Source organism: Triticum urartu, chromosome 1 (assembly GCF_003073215.2).
Source record: "Triticum urartu cultivar G1812 chromosome 1, Tu2.1, whole genome shotgun sequence".
In the NCBI taxonomy this organism is placed as follows: domain Eukaryota; kingdom Viridiplantae; phylum Streptophyta; class Magnoliopsida; order Poales; family Poaceae; genus Triticum; species Triticum urartu.
This window is the reverse complement of record NC_053022.1, coordinates 398,852,558-398,864,835: the sequence shown is the minus strand read 5'-3', so window position 1 is coordinate 398,864,835 and position 12,278 is coordinate 398,852,558.

The window sequence follows — 12,278 nt, the reverse complement described above, 5'->3', positions numbered from 1 at the left end:
TAATTATTCCTCCTCCTGACAGCGGGGAACCACTGGATGGGCCACCGTATTTCGCCCCCCTGATTGCTGGGACCCACCAGCTACATCTTCGCACGCAAGTTAGTGCCTGACAGTCGGGACCCACCTGGTCGAAGCGTATGTAGCGTTGTCATTCTGGTCGCGAACGTGTACGTAAATATATACTGGTCGATGTAGAGGCGCACACGTGTCATAGTAGAAGCGTGCATGTAGCATGTACACATACGTACATCGGCCTGGGTGCAAGAAAGAAAATAAGACCATGTATGTGTACATACGGGCGGGGTCTCGAACGCCTACTCGCGCATACGTATGACCAGGGCTCGTGTACATGGCTGGGTCGGAACGGAGAAATAACGTCGTCGTCGTGTTCATGGGGAGGCAACGGAATGCGTCGTGTTCATGGGGAGGCAATGGAATGCGTTGTGTTCATCGGGAGGGCTTGGACAGAACAGGCGATGGGAACGAGGCCTGGCATACCGCAGAACGAAGGAAACGGCCTTGTGTTCGACCAGCCACGTTCGAAATGGGATCCTGTTCATCAGGAGGGGTCTGGCGTACCACAAAACGGAGGAAACGGACCTCCTATGGTCGAAACAGGGGGTCCTGTTGATCGGGAGGGGTGTGGCGTACCGCAAAACAGACGAAACGGACTTGTGTTGGAGCGCTACGGTCGAAACGGGGGTCCTGTTCATCGGGAAGGGTGTGGCGTACCGCAAAACGGGACTCCACGGGATACTGTTCATCTCCACCGTCGACCCCCTCCAGCCTCCACGAGCTACTGTTCATCCACCATCGACCTCCTCCAGCCTCCACCTGCGACTGTGCATCCACGTGCTCCTATTCATCCAGCCTCCACCGCGCGCTACTCCACCGGCTACTGTTCAACCAGCCCTCTCCACGGGCTCATGTTCAACCACCCCTCCACGGGCCACTGCTCGTCCTGCCCTCCACCATCTACTATTCATCCTGCCCTCCACGGGGTGGTCCTATTCATCCAGCCCTCCACGGGGTCTTGTTCATCCAGCCCCTACCGGCTCGATCGATCGGGGTCCTGTTCATCCAGAGGCAACACCACGGGGTCCTGTTCATCCACCCCCACCGGGAACAATTCATCCACCCCCCCCACAACGCTCACTGTTCATCCAGAGGCAGCATCGATCGGCTTCAGTTAGCAGCAGTAGTGAAGGAATCGCTCGATCGGGTTCAGTTAGCAGCAGTAGCGAAGGAATCGCTCGATCGGGTTCAGTTAACAGCCATCGATCGATCGCTCGGGTTCAGTAACGCGTAGCCTGCAGTGCAATCGCTCGGGTTCAGTTAGAGCCCAACGCCTCGCTCGGGTTCAGTTAGAGCCAACGCCTCGCACACACGCGCATACGTGTATGAGAGAAGCGCGCATCGCTCGGCCCCCGACCTCCCACCGTAACCGGGAACTCCCCGAAATTTTCCTCCCCCTCGCTTCTACCATGGTTTTTTCTGCCATGGACGGCCCAAAGAATGTCATGCAGCTGCGTCTCCGGCCCGCCCAGGACAAGAAGCCCATTTTCTGTCATGATTTTTTGTCATAGAAGTAGGAGCCCACCACATCTATGATGATACCGGGTTTTGTCAAAATTATCGTCATAGAAGTGTCATATGTACGACAGAAAAAAAATTCGTTCGGCCCAAAATGTCACGGATGTGTCTTTTTTTGTAGTGCTTGCTCCTTTATATACGGGGGCAGGGGGGCACCCTAGAACACACAAGTTGATAGTTGTCTTAGCCATGTGTGGTGCCCCCTCCACAGATTTCCACCTCGGCCATATCGTTGTAGTGCTTAGGCGAAGCCCTGCGCCGGTAACTTCATCATCACCGTCATCATGCCATTGTGCTAATGAAACTCTCCCTCAGCCTCAGCTGGATCAAGAGTATGAGGGACGCCATCGAGCTGAACGTGTGCAGATCACGGAGGTGCCGTGCGTTCAATACTTGGATCGGTTGGATCACGAAGACGTTCGACTACATCAACCGCATTACTAAATGCTTTCGCTTTCGGTCTACGAGGGTACGTGGACACACTCTCCCCTCTCATTTCTATGCATCACCTAGATGGATCTTGCCTGTGCATAGGCAATTTTTTTGAAATACTACGTTCCCCAACAGTGGCATCCGAGCCAGGTCTATGCGTAGATGTTATATGCATGAGTAGAACACAAAGGAGTTGTGGGCGTGGGTATATACATATTGCTTGCTGTCACTAGTTGATTCTTGATTCCGTGGTATTGTTGGATGAAGCTGCTCAGACCGACATTACGCGTACGCTTACGTGAGACTAGTTCTACCGACGTGCTTCGCACACATGTGGCTAGTGGGTGTCAGTTTCTCCAACTTTAGTTGAATCGGATTCAATGAACAGGGTTCTTTCTGAAGATCAAAAAGCAATCACTATACGCGTTGTGGTTTTTGATGCGTAGGTAAGAACGGTTCTTGCTAAGCCCATAGCAGCCACGTAAAACTTGCAACAACAAAGTAGAGGACGTCTAACTTGTTTTTGCAGGGCATGTTGTGATGTGATATGGTCAAGACATGATGCTAAACTTTATTGTATGAGATGACCATGATGCTAAACTTTGGTGCTAGGATCAGTCGGATCGTGAAGATGTACGACTACATCAACCGCGTTGTCATAACGCTTCCGCTTACGGTCTACGAGGGTACGTGGAAAACACTCTCCCCTCTTGTTGCTATGCATCACCTAGATGGATCTTGCGTGTGCGTAGGAATTTTTTTGAAATTACTGCGTTCCCCAACAGTGGCATCCGAGCCAGGTCTATGCGTAGATGTTATATGCATGAGTAGAACACAAAGGAGTTATGGGCGTGGGTATATACATATTGCTTGCCGTCACTAGTTGATTCTTGATTCAACGGTATTGTTTGATGAAGCGGCTCAGACCGACATTAAGCATACGCTTACGCGAGACTGGTTCTACCGACGTGCTCCGCAAGTAGGTGGCTAGTGGGTGTCTGTTTCTCCAACTTTCGTTGAATCAGATTCAATGAACAGGGTTCTTTCTGAAGATCAAAAACCAATCACTATACCGCGTTGTGGTTTTTGATGCGTAGGTAAGAACAGTTCTTGTTAAGCCCATAGCAACCACGTAAAACTTGAAACAACAAAGTAGAGGACATCTAACTTGTTTTTGCAGGGCATGTTGTGATGTGATATGGTCAAGACGTGATTATATAAATTGTTGAATGAGATGATCATGTTTTGTAACACAGTTATTGCCAACTGGCAGGAGCCATATCGTTGTCGCTTTATTGTATGAAATGCAATCGCCATGTAATTGCTTTACTTTATCACTAAATGGTAGCGATAGTCGTAGAAGCAATAGTTGGCCAGACGACAATGATGCTATGATGGATATCAAGGTGTCAAGCCGGTGACGATGGTGATCATGACGGTGCTTTGGAGATGGAGATCAAAGGCACAAGATGATGGTGGCCATATCATATCACTTATATTGATCGCATGTGATGTTTATCCTTTATGCATCTTATTTTGCTTAGTACGGCGGTAGCATTATAAGATGATCTCTCACTAAATTTCAAGGTATAAGTGTTCTCCCTAAGTATGCACCGTTGCTACAGTTCATCGTGCCGAGACACCACGTGATGATCGGGTGTGATAAGCTCTACGTTCACATATAATGGGTGCAAGCTAGTTTTGCACAAGCAGAATACTCGGGTTAAACTTGATGAGCCTAGCGTATGCAGATATGGCCTTGGAACACTGAGACCGAAAGGTCGAGCGTGAATCATATAGTAGGTATGATCAACATAGTGATGTTCACCATTGAAAACTACTCCATCTCACGTGATGATCTGACATGGTTTAGTTGATATGGATCACGTGATCACTTAGATGATTAGAGGTATGTCTATCTAAGTGGGAGTTCTTAAGTAATATGATTAATTGAACTTTAATTTATTATGAACTTAGTATTTGATAGTATTTTGCATGTCTATGTTGTTGTAGATAAATGGCCTGTGTTATTGTTCCATTGAATTTTAATGCATTCCTAGAGAAAGCTAAGTTGAAAGATGATGGTAGCAACTACATGGACTGGGTCCATAACTTGAGGATTATCCTCATTGCTGCATAGAAGAATTACGTCCTAGAAGCACCGCTAGGTGCCAAACCTGCTGCAGGAGCAACTCCAGATGTTATGAACACCTGGCAGAGAAAAGCTGTTGACTACTCGATAGTTCAGTGTGCCATGCTTTAAGGCTTAGAACCGGGATTTCAACAACATTTTTAACGTCATGGAGCATATGCTATGTTCCAGGAGTTGAAATTAATATTTAAAGCAAATTCCCGGATTGAGAGATATGAAGTCTCCAATAAGTTCTACAGCTGCAAAACGGAGGAGAATAGTTCTAGCACTGAACATATACTCAAAATGTCTGGGTACCACAAGCACTTGACTCAGCAGCGAGTTAATCTTCCTGATGATAGTGTCATTGACAAAGTTCTTCAATCACTACCACCAAGCTACAAGAGCTTAATTATGAACTATAATATGCAAGGGATGGATAAGACAATTACCGAGCTCTTCACAATGCTAAAGGCCGCAGAGGTATAAATCAAGAAGGAACATCAAGTGTTGATGGTCAACAAGACCACCAGTTTCAAGAAAAAGGGTAAAGGGGAGAAGTGGAACTTTAAGAAGAACGGCAAGCAAGTTGCTGCTCAAGTGAAGAAGCCCAAGTTTGGACCTAAGCATGAGACTGAGTGCTTCTACTGCAAAGGGACTAGTCACTGGAAGCGGAACTGCCCAAAGTATTTGTTGAAGAAGAAGGCTGGCAAAGTGAAAGGTATATTTGATATACATGTTATTGATGTGTACCTTACTAATGCTCGCAGTAGCGCCTGGGTATTTGATACTGGTTCTGTTGCTAATATTTGCAACTCGAAACAGGGGCTACAGATTAAGCGAAGATTGGCTAAGGACGAGGTGACGATGCGCGTGGGAAATGGTTCCAAAGTCGATGTGATCGCCGTCGGCATGCTACCTCTACATCTACCTTCGGGATTAGTTTTAGACCCGTGTCGGTGTCAAAACCGGCGGATCTCGGGTAGGGGGTCCCGAACTGTGCGTCTAAGGCGGATGGTAATAGGAGGCAGGGGACACGATGTTTTACCCAGGTTCGGGCCCTCTTGATGGAGGTAAAACCCTATGTCCTGCTTGATTATTCTTGATAATATGAGTAGTACAAGAGTTGATCTACCATGAAATCAGAGAGGCTAAACCCTAGAAGCTAGCCTATGGTATGATTGTATGTTGTATATATGATCTATCGACTAGCCTGGCCCTGGTTTATATAATGCACCAGAGGCCTAGGATAACAAGAGTCCTAGCCAAATACGCCGGCGGGGGAGGAGTCCTTGTCTTGATCACCAAGTCTTGTGGAATCTTCCTTGTATGCGGCAGCTGTCCAGACTGGCCCATGAGTATACGACCATGGGGGTCCTCGGCCCAATCCAACTGATCGGGAGACGACGTGATGAGTACCCCCTAGTCCAGGACACCGTCAGTAGCCCCCTGAACCGGTCTTCAAGTTAGGGACGCTCCTCCATTCTTCCGAACTGCTCTTCATCTTCGGTCGTCGGTCTTGAAAACCGGTTCAACAAATCTTCTCATCTTCGATCTTGAGGATCGCCGAAGTGCATCCGACGAGTTTACACGTCGGGTATCCAAGGAGCCCCTTTAAGTTTCCGGCCTTTATCAATGCCTTGTTATTTTTATGCCACACCTCGGGTTTGAAGTTGTTCCGGGGAGGTAGTGTCCTCTTGCGTCCCAGCTCTAACGCCGGACTGCATTCGAGGTATCTTTTGCAGTCGAGCACCAATGCCGGATTGCTTCTGAGCTCCAACGCCGAAATGTATCCGAGCTCCAACGCCGGACTGTGTCCAAGCTCCAACGCCGGACTATATCCAAGAAGTCATAGATCATCTTGGTCGAAAAAAGTTGAAGGAGTTTAGCCGAGCTTAATGCCGGAAATGCCCTCTATGGAGCTAGCCGCTAGCACCCGAGCTTTATGCCGGACTGCTTCCAAGGTGGTGCACCACCCTGACCGCGGGCTGATTTATTGTGAATATTTTTAACTGGTGCAGTTTATTCTCTGCCGATGTATGTCCAGTAGCCCTCAAGGTGTGTATCAGTCTAAAACCCGAGATGCACCTGAAGGCAAGCATAAAACAGCTGTTCCTAGTAGCCCCGGAGACTCAGGTCGATGCGCGAAATCGGCCTGAGGATCAACTCCTAGCTCGGCAGCATACATAGGAATAAAAACACAGTGTAATATATTAGAGATAATAGTGATTGGCGAATGGGACCCTAAGAGAGGGTAGTGAGAAGTCGCCGTGATATATAGCTTGATGCCAGATAGGTCCAGATGGTACTTATTGCTGTCCGAAGATGCGCTTCCCATAGTTCGATCAAGCCGAACACTGAGCCCTTTGAATTTTCTGCATTGAATAGGCAATGCAGTAGCCCCGGAGACACTGGTCGGGTGGCAACACCAGATCAGGGGATCGATGTGACCCTTTCATATTCGTAAATAATGAGCGCAAAGCCCAGTAGCCCCTGAGCCTTAATGTGGGCACGAGTGGCTGAATTAAGGATCGATATCCAGAGTAAAATCACAGATTATGTGTAATGATTCTATGTATCCAAGTACTTTACATCATTATTTTGACTCCATTGTGACCATTTATCAGTTGAAAGTGGCCCATCGTCGGCTTCTATCCCTTGGTAGAGACTACGTAGGGTGTTTCCGCAATAACAAAGCAACCCTTAGCCGATGTATCGGTGCCCGAAGGCGGTTGTGTTAGCGGAAACGAGACAATCAGATATGCGGGCTTTAAAACTTTCGCTTAGTCATAGGAGATTTAAACTGGGGAAGCTAGCTATGAGCCCCCGGTTACTGTTCGGCGACATCCTAGGTCAAGCCGTAAACACTTCGGCCAATGTTATGAACGGCCCGTCATTTAACATAGTAATCAGATCGCTGACCAGTTTACGCCTATTGTGACAGTCAATTTTCGGCTTTCTCCACTGAGGTGCTTGACCATGCGAGCTGGAAGCACAATCGCAGTGGTTCTCCCTTTGCACACCTAGCCGAACAAAGCGGAACGTAGGAGGCAAGCACAGGAGCCGGGCAACCCAACTATTGACCGAAGACACAATTCGAAACCGATGCATATATAGCAATATCCGAGAATGTTATTGCCGAATCCCTAAAGGTGTCCAGCGTTGCACTGCGATACTAATGCTGGAAACGCACAAATAGTTTTAAAGAGCCATCGGCTCGAAAATCCAAAAAACTTATTCAAAAGTTTAATGTCTCAACTAGATCAAGTGTTCGGTGCCAAAAATTGGACTTGAAAAAAAGTGCTTCTGGCGTGCTTTAACATGACACATCCTATATCAAGACCTCAAGCGGGTTAGCTAACGGCTTCAACCTCCTATCCCGAAGGCGGAGTACTTCTCATTAGGCCAGTTTAGCAAACTAAACTCTAGCGGTTTCGAGAGAGAAATTGGGCTCCTCAGCTAGTGACCACATACTTGTGTCAAAAAAAGGAATGATAAATAATAAAAATAATAATAATAAAAACTTTGCAACGACTAACACTACAAAAAAAGACACATCCATGACATTTTGGGCCGAACAAATTTTTTTTCTGTCATACATATGACACTTCTATGACGATAATTGTGACAAACCCCGGTATCATCATAGATGTGGTAGGCTCCTACTTCTATGACAAAAAATCATGACAGAAAATGGGCTTTTCGTCCTGGGCGGGCCGGAGACGCAGCTGCATGACATTCTTTGGGCCGTCCATGACGGAAAAAACCATGGTAGAAGCGAGGGCGAGGAAAATTTCGGGGAGTTCCCAGTTACGGTGGGAGGTCGGGGGCTGAGCGATGCGCGTTTCTCTCGTACACGTACGCGCGTGTGTGCGAGGCGTTGGCTCTAATTAAACCCGAGCAAGGCGTTGGGCTCTAACTGAACCCGAGCGATTGCACTGCAGGCTACGCGTTACTGAACCCGAGCGATCGATCGATGGCTGTTAACTAAACCCGATCAAGCGATTCCTTCGCTACTGCTGCTAACTAAAGACGATCGATGCTGCCTCTGGATGAATAGTGAGCGTTGAGGGGGGGGGGTTGGATGAACAGTTCCCAATGGGGGTGGATGAACAGGACCCCGTGGTGTTGCCTCTGGATGAACAGGACCCCGATCGATTGAGCCAGTTGGGGCTGGATGAACAGGACCCCGTGGAGGGCTGGATGAACAGGACCACCCCGTGGAGGGCAGGATGAACAATAGACGGTGGAGGGCAGGATGAACAGTAGCCCATGGAGGGGTGGTTGAACAGGAGCCCGTGGAGCGGGCTGGTTGAACAGTAGCCGGTGGAGTAGCGCGCGATGGAGGCTGGATGAACAGGAGCCCGTGGATGAATAGTCGCAGGTGGAGGCTGGAGGAGGTCGACGGTGGATGAACAGTAGCTCGTGGAGGCTAGAGGGGGTCGACGGTGGAGATGAATAGTATCCCGTGGAGTCCCGTTTTGCGGTACGCCACACCCCTCCTGATGAACAGGACCCCTGTTTCGACCGTAGCGCTCCAACACAAGTCCGTTTCGTCCGTTTTGCGGTACGCCACACCCCTCCCGATCAACAGGACCCCCGTTTCGACCATAGGAGGCCTGTTTCGAACGTGGCCGGTCGAACACAAGGCCGTTTCCTCCGTTCGGCGGTACGCCAGGCCTCGTTTCCATCGCCTGTTCCGTCCAAGCCCTCCCGATGAACACGACGCATTCCGTTGCTTCCCCATGAACACGACGCATTCCGTTGCCTCCCCATGAACACGATGACGACGCTGTTTCTCCGTTCCGACTCAGCCATGTACACAAGCCCTCGCCGTACGTATGCACGAGTAGGCGTTCGAGACCCCGCCCGTATGTACACATACGTGGCCGTATTTTCTTTCTTGCACCCTGGCCGCCTCTACTACGACACGTGTGCGCCTCAACAGCGACCAGTATATATGTACGTACACGTTCGCGACCAGAATGACAACGCTACGTACGTTTCCACCAGGTGGGTCCCGACTGTCAGGCACTTCCTTGTGTGCGAAGATGTATCTGGTGGGTCCCAGCAGTCAAGGGGGCAAAATATGGTGGCCTGTCCGGTGGGTCCCGCTGTCAGGTGGAGGAATAATTATTTTGCACGTAATAAGGAGGCACTTCCTTGCTGCGGCCGTGGACCCAGCTGTCAGCCTCTCCATGTACAGTCCACGTCCGATGGAAGCCGTTCCTTGACCATGTTGACCACGCCACGCCGAGAGCACTAGGGCGGTGGACGATGGCGAGGCCTAGGAAGGGGACGACGCGGAGTCGGGGAAGACGCAGCAGTGGATGCCCACGTGTAGAGGAGTATGAGGGTTCACTGGTTTGCTGCGGTGTGAGGTTGCCGTCGCCGCAGAATAACATGGGGTGTGGGTGAGTAGAGGGATGGCCTGGCCAGCGGTGGGAGTAGTAGGGGGCGCTGAGGCCTCCGCCGCATCGCAGCCGGCCACGGGAGGCAGGAGCACGAGGCATGATCGGCGCTGGTTTGGGCGGCTGGAGCAAGAAGACCAGAGGTTGAAGAAGCACTACGGCCATTGGATGGACATCGTACGGTCGCTGGAGCAAGAATCGTGCATATTGACTAAGTTGACAAAGCCCTCTATCCCCGTCAACTTAGTAGGCCCACAAGTCAGCCTACCACTATACTGGGTCCCAGCTAACAGGGGGAGTATTCATTTTTTTGTGCGTAATAAGGAGGCACTTCCTTGCGTGCGACGATATAGCTGGTGGGTCCAAGCTGTCAGCGACGGTAACGTTTTTTCGCGAAATATAGAGGCCCTTTCGGGGGGTCTCTGATGTCAGGTGGAGGAATCATTATTTTGAACGTAATAAGGAGGCATTTCCTTGCATGCGGCCGTGGACCCAGCTGTCGGCCTCTCCACGTAAAGTCCACTTCAGATGCATGTCGGTCGTTGACCATGTTGACCAGGCCGCGCCGAGAGCACCAGGGCGGTGGACGATGGCGATGCCTAGGAAGGGGACGACAGGGAGGCAGGGAAGACTCGGCAGTTGTTTCCCACGCGGAGGGGAGTACGACTGTACGAGGGTTTACTGGTTCGTCTGCCGTCGCCGGAGAATAACAACAGGTGTGGGTGAGTAGAGGGATGGCTAGGCCAGCGATGGGAGTACGGTCGGGCGGTGAGGCCTGCGCGGCAGCACAGCCGGCCGCGAGGAGGAGGGAGCAGACAGTCCCGCCGGCGCTTGTTTGAGCGGCTGGAGCAGGAAGAGCAGAGATTGAGGAAGCACGACGGCCGTTGGATGGACATCCATCAGTCAGTGCTTGTGCGTCAACCTTTTTTTAGGAAAGCCTCAAATCTGTGGAAAACAGCATACAACCCATCTGCAATTATTTCTAATAATTTACAGCCCATTTTCTAATTTTTAAGGTTTTTTTGGAGCCCATATTCTTTTTGCTAGCATTACAGCCCATATTGTGGCAGCGATTAAAAAATTATACGAAATTTTGCATATTTCGGTGCGGTCCGAACTGTTTTTAATCCCGAAATTTTGACTCACATTCAAACTGATTTTAAAAATAAATGTATATCAATATAAAATCCAACAAATTCTCCAAGCATAAAAATTAATGTAATTTAAAATCTTGAAATGAAAAAAAAAGATAATTGAAACTAATTGCCGGTTTGATGTGTTTTAAAAATGTACAGCCCATTTCTCATTATCGATGGGCCATTTTCTCAGCCAGCCGAATGAAAGCTCTCCTCATCTTGAAATATTTGCAACCCAACAGGCCTGACAAATCGACTTACTTGGCAAATCACAAAAAAACTGGGCTGTGGCCATGGACCCAGTTGTCAGCCTCTCCACGTACAGTACTCTTCCGATGGAAGTCATTTCTTGACCACGTTGACCACGCCGTGCAGAGAGCACCACGGCGGTGGACGACGGCGAGGCCTAGGAAGGGGACGACGCGGCAGTGGAAGCCCGCGCGGAGAGGACTATGAGTGTTCACTGGTTCGGCTGCGGTGTGAGGATGCCGTCGCCGCAGGGCCTGGCCAGCGGTGGGAATGGTAGGGCGGCGAGGCCTCTGTGGCAGCACAGCCGGCCACGGGAGGCAGGAGCATGCGGCACGACCGGCGCTGCTTTGGGCGGCTGGAGCAAGAAGACCAGAGGTTGAAGAAGCACTACGACCGTTGGATGGACATCGTATGGTCAGTGGAGCTAGAATCGTTCATATTGACTAAGTTGACAAAGCCCTTCATCCCCGTCAACTTAATAGGCCCAAAGTCAGCCTCCCAGCAAGGTGGGTCCCAGCTAGCCGGGAGAGTATTCATTTTTTTGTGCGTAATAAGGAGGCACTTTCGGTGGGTCCGAGCTGACAGCGGGGGGAACGTTTTTTTTGCGAAATACGGTGGCATGTCCGGTGGGTCCCAGTAGTCAGGGGGAAATGATTTTTTTCGCAAAATACTGTTGGCCCGTCCGGTGGGTCCCTGCTGTCAGGTGGAGGAATAATTATTTTCTGCGTAATAAGGAGGCACTTCCTTGCGGCTATCGTGGACCCAGCTATCAGCCTCTCCACGTACAGTACTCTTCCGATGGAAGTCGGTCGTTGACCACATTGACCACGCCGCGCCGAGAGCGCCACGGCGGTGGACGACGGCGAGGCCTAGGAAGGGGACGACGCGGAGCCCAGCAAGACGCGGCAGTGGAGGCGCATGCGGAGAGGAGTACGAGCGTTCACTGGTTCGACTGCGGTGTGAGGCTGCCGTCGCTGCAGAATAACAGGGGGTGTGGGTGAGTGGAGGGATGGCCTGGCCAGTGGTGGGAGTAGTATGGGTGCTGTTAGGCCTCCGCGGTACCACAGCCAGCCACGGGAGGCAGGAGCAGGCGGCACGACCGGCGTTGCTTTGAGCGGCTGGAGCAAGAAGACCAGAGGTTGAAGAAGCACTATGGCCGTTGGATGGACATCATACGGTCACTGGAGTATTCACTAAGTTGACCAAGCTCTTCGTCCGTGTCAACTTAGTAGGCCCACAAGTCAGCCCAACAATATGGTGGGTCCCAGCTAGCAGGGGGTATTCATTTTTTTTGGGCGTAATAAGGAGGCACTTCCTTGTGTGCGA